Source organism: Pundamilia nyererei, unplaced genomic scaffold (assembly GCF_000239375.1).
Source record: "Pundamilia nyererei isolate P.nyererei 1_Seehausen unplaced genomic scaffold, PunNye1.0 scaffold00749, whole genome shotgun sequence".
Classification (NCBI taxonomy): Eukaryota; Metazoa; Chordata; class Actinopteri; order Cichliformes; family Cichlidae; genus Pundamilia; species Pundamilia nyererei.
Genome location: NW_005188150.1, coordinates 17,374 through 22,608, shown reverse-complemented (window position 1 = coordinate 22,608; position 5,235 = coordinate 17,374). Strand labels below are relative to the sequence as shown.

Genomic DNA, 5,235 nt, shown 5'->3' with positions numbered 1-5,235 from the left:
GTCTACATCGTTGAGTGCGTCCTGTAGCGTAGCTTCTGATTGGGCAGACCAACGTTTCACCTCCCTCGTGGTTACTTCTTCCCTCCATATGTTTTGTTTATACTGGGGAATGAGGAAGATGGCGTTGTGGTCAGTCTTCCCGAAAGCCGGGTGTGAGACAGCTTTGTAGCCCTACTTGTACTGCGTGTAGCAGTGATCCAAAATCCGATCCCCCCTCGTCGGACACCAGACATGCTGGTAGAAATTCCGCATGACTTGTCCGAGGTTCTCTTTATTAAAGTCTCCTGCTACAATGAGGGCTGCGCCCGGGTCCTTGTTTTGAAGCGAACTCAGCACATCATGTAGTTCGGACAAAGCCATACCTGTGTCCGCTTGGGGTGGGATGTAGACCACCATGGCAATGACCGAGGTGAACTCACGGGGCAGATAGAAAGGGCGGCACTTAATGCTCAGGAACTCCAGATGTGGCGAGCAGCCGCTGCAAAGAGTAGAAATGCACCTGGCATCACACCACTTTCTGTTTACCACACTCCTCCACCTTTGGTTTTGTTTGACTCTGCCGTTCTGTCCGCGCGGAGCACAAAGAATGAGTCCGACGGAGTTACGGCCTGGTCCGGCACGGTGGGGTCAGCCATGTCTCCGTGAAGCGCACAGTGTCGCTGTCCCTCATGTCACGTTGGAAGGTGACTCTTGCTCTTAGGTCATCGAGCTTGTTCTCCAAAGCAGTCAGGAAGGAAAAATCGCCCCATGTTGTTAAGCTTTCTGGATTTTATATTTATTGGGCTACAGATTTATTCATTATACGGACTACACGGTACATAAACCCAAAATTTCACGTGTTTATCTAAACTGTATAGTTACGTGGACTGCAGAAAATAATTAAGTTGTAGACTATATTTATATGAATAGCATGTATATTGAATCATTTTAACCATATGTAACCCATCCCTTTGTTTTTGAAAAAAAAGACTTTGATTTTGTCGCACATTTGATTTCTTTCCCCCCCATAAGAAAATTTCTCTAGATCCGCCCCTGGTCAGGGATAAAAGAAAATAGGTCCTGTTGATATTTGGGCTTCGTTCCGCCTGTTCCAATAAGAAGTAATCCCTCACTTGAGAATGCACTCAAACTTTAACATTTCCGCAGCAATTTGCTGAAACAACCTCTGAACCAACAACAAGGATGTAAGACTTCCTAAAACTATAACTTCTTTTTCTAGGAGGTTCCACTTTATGGTAATGTAACGACATCCAACTGTAACTTTGTCACCAAATTAAAACATCACTACTTGACTAGCTGGTTGTAAAGAAAGCGGAGTAACCTGGATCCTGACCAGTGCGCGCTCCCGACGCTGGGGAACGCTCCGTCGGTGATAAATGGCACAACGCTCAACCAGAGCAGCAGCCATGTTTCAGCGCTACAACCAGACGTGAAACACGACCTTCTTGTGACTCTGCGTGTCTGTGTTTTACTTACCCCGACATGCAGAGGCTCGAAAAACATACTAGCAGCTCCTTTGTGCCTGATCCCACACGTCAGCAAACATGAAGACGGTGAAAGCTGCTGATAAGCTTCGTTTTTGTCGACGTCACGATTAAAAACAGGCTCCAATACCCAAAGTTAAGCCCACGTCGATTTCGAGTAAACGGCATCCTTGTTCAAAGCTTCTAGCAAAGCTGTTTTCCACCGTCCACGAACGATAACACAAACGTTGATAACACAAACACCCTCTCTTCTGACGAAGAGAAAACGTGTAGCGAGCTCACAAAGACTGCTGCGGAAGCGCGTTCCCTGTGTGCCTGCAGAGCGAACCGATGACCGATAGGGGCAGTGTACAGTATGGTACATACTACAGCGCACCTCGGTTGGCACGGAGTCGTGGGCCTGATGTATGGAGCTCATTGCATCATTTAGTCAGTCAAATATGCAGCTGTTCAAAGGTGTTTGCAAAAATATTATTTTTCTTAAGTCCTTTCAAATTGTGTTTTTGTTTGATTTCTAACACTGGGAGCTAAACACAAGTTGTTCTGTTTGCACTGAGATATGTTTAGACTTTGTTCTTTATCAAGAATTTATCGCTTTGTTGTTCGTCTGAATTCTGTGATTCCTTAACAGATTTTAACAGGTCTATGGTCACGTTTGTGTGATTCAACCAGCATAAACCAGAGAGCAGTTGTGTCTGTTCCCCACTCTGATTGGCTGATGTTGAAGTGACCGCTTCATCTCTGCTCTGTTGTTACAGATCACTCTGGACAGACCATTATTCTGCACTGTCGAGCTCCAAACAACAACTTCACATTTGTACAGTGGAGCAGAGATGATCTGGAGCCAGAACATGTTGCTGTTTACAAGGGTGGACAGTTCCTTCCAGATCACCAGCATCCATCTTTTAAGAACCGGGTGGATCTGCAGGACAGACAGATGAAGGATGGAGACGTGTCTTTGATTCTGAATAATGCAACGAGTGCTGATAGTGGAAAATACGAATGTCGTGTGTTCAACAGAGGAACTGTGCGCAGGAAGAGAGCCCTGTCAAAGATTCCTCCCATCAGCATCATCTACCTGAGTGTTGTTGATCCTCCAGGTGAGTGAGTAGAGTTGAGTGTGTGTGTGATCAGAGGTGAAGCTGCTTCCTGCTTGTTGATGTTTGTTTCTAAAGATGTTGTTGATGAGACTTTGTAGAAAGCAGCTGGTCTGAGTGATGTGATCAGAGTGCAGTAGATAATGTCTGACAGCAGTTTGAAGAGGAAATGGATTCTGTTCTGTTCTTCACTCATCACCTACCTGACAGCTGACACCTCACACCTGTTTCTCACCTGCAGGTCAGCCAGGAGGACACACAGAGGATGGAGGGAAGGAGGACGGAGGGAAGGAGGATGGAGGGAAGGAGGATGGAGGGAAGGAGGCAGGAGGGAATGAGTTGTCTTGGGAGTTGTTAGTGAGGGTGGCAAGAGGGATGGAGTTGTTGGCAAGGGTGGCTATAAGGATGGAGTTGTTAGCGGTGGAGACTAGATGGATGGAGTGGTTGGCGAGGGTGGCTAGAGGGATTGAGTGGTTGGCGGGGGTGGCTAGAGGGATGGGGTGGTTGTCGTGGGTGGCTAGAGGGATAGAGCTTTTGGCGGTGTTGGCTAGAGGGATGGATTGGTTGGCGAGGGTGGCTATAAGGATGGAGTTGTTGGCAATGGAGACTAGATGGATGGAGTGGTTGGCGAGGGTGGCTAGAGAGATGGAGTTGTTGGCGGAAGTGGCTAGAGGGATCGAGTGGTTCAATTCAATTCAATTCAATTCAATTTTATTTATATAGCGCCAAATCACAACAAAAGTCGCCTCAAGGCAATTCATTATTGTACAGTAGATCGTACAATAATGAATACAGAGAAAAAAAAGAGAGTTGGGGACGGTGGTGGCTAAAGTGATGGAGTTGCTTTGGGAGTTGGTGGAGGTGGTGTTTAACCTTTTGGAGTTGGTGTTTTGATCTACAGAAAGCTTAAACCACAGAAGCAGGGTTCATACCAGCTTCCATTAGAACTTGAGTCTGTTTTAAATGTTTCAGTTTTTTTCCAGCTGATCTGAGCTTTAATCATGAAACCTAAACGCCTATTAATTAATTTTAAGTTGTTTACAAATTGTCCAAAGAAGAAGTTGTACCTTTAGCTCCTCATTGTCTGTCCAGTCTGTGCTGAACTGCGCCCTCCGCTTAGCCTTGTCAGGGTCACGGGAGGCGCTGGAGCCTATCCCAGCTGTCTTAGGGCAAGAGACTGGGCACACTCTGGACAGGTCACCAGTCTGTTGCGGGTCTAACACAGAGACAGAAAACCACTCGCACTAAAACCAATTAACCTAACTCTGTGGAAAGAAGCCCGAGGACTCGGGAGAACCTGCAAACTCCACACAGAAAGACCCCGACCTGATGGTGTCATCAGGGCCTTCCTGCTATGAGACAACAGTGTTACCCATCATGCTCCACACGTCTTAACTCTGTTACAGCACACTGTTTTTAATATATTTATTTCGTAAGATTTTAAGAGGGATGATTATTTATTTTGTTTGATTATTTATTTTGTAAAAGTGAATTTTTCATCAGAATCTTTCTGAATTGTTGACTCGTTTCAGTTTGTAGGAGTTTGTGGTTCTAATGTTTCTACTGTAAAGATAAAGTGCCTTTTGATATGGCTGTTGTTGTTTCCTGAATAAAACTGAAGCTGGAATCAAAGTGATCCATGTTTTGTTCTTCATGTTTGTTTTTGTTTTTCTTGCAGTTTTCAGACAATTTTACTACAACTATTATTTTACCAATAAATATTAAGAACACATAATGACTCCCATAAACTGTGACAGAGTTTATAAACACAACAGCTGCTATAAATGTTGTAAAACACGATTATGTTTTAATTGGTTAACCTGGTCCTTTATGACCACAGAGAGAAAGAACAAAGGATTTACCAAGTGCACTGAAACGTAAACACTGAAACCTCATCCAGATGTTTCACACATCACATAAAACTAATTTGGATGTTTTCTTTTCCACTTAAGTGACAAAAACATACTTTAATGCATGTTTGCTCTGAACGGCTCCCAGATCTACAGGATGTTAATTCTCCTGAGTTAACATCCTGTAGATTTGGGACCAGTTCCCTTTTTCCATGGATGCAGTGCTGGTGACCAAACTAGAACTGGTTCTGTGTTCCCATCAGGAAAAGTTGGTTCTGCTGAGAACAGGAAACTGAGGCTGTGATTCACACAGGCTCACTAAAGTCTGACAACAGCAGACTGGAGAAACATTTCCAGGTCTGATGAGTTCAGATTTGTGCTGTGATGGTCACATGGATCCATCCTGCCTCGTATCAGACCATTGATTAAACACCACAGCGTGTTGCTGCTGACTGCATCCATCCCTTTATGAACACACTGTAACCATCCTCTGATTGCACTCCATGTCACAAAGCTCAAATCATCTCCAACAGGTTTCTTGACCATGACGATGAGTTCACTACTCAGGTCACCTCCACGTCTGACATATTTGGTGGCCTGAAACAGGCAGAGTCCATAATTACAGAGAATCCAACGATGACTTTCATACCAGCTTTGATGGAAGCTGCGTCTCCTGTCCCCCATTAATGTGACTGGAAATGTCCTCAAACTGGGCAGCACTGGTGGATCATCTTTGTACGTCTGATAAGAGATGAATGCAGAGCAAACATGAGGCTGTAACTGAGGACAATAACTGATCAAATT

The 5,235-nt window shown here is 44.7% G+C and overlaps 1 long non-coding RNA gene across 1 annotated transcript in view; it reads right to left on the bottom strand.

Annotated features, from left to right (window-relative positions):
* Nucleotides 1-4,368: 4,368 nt before the first annotated feature.
* Nucleotides 4,369-5,235, bottom strand: part of LOC102202572 (uncharacterized) — a 1,626-nt gene continuing 759 nt past the window's right edge. The window contains exon 2 of the long non-coding RNA XR_312457.1: nucleotides 4,369-5,172. This is a non-coding gene — a long non-coding RNA (uncharacterized LOC102202572). The remainder of the gene's footprint in view (nucleotides 5,173-5,235) is intronic.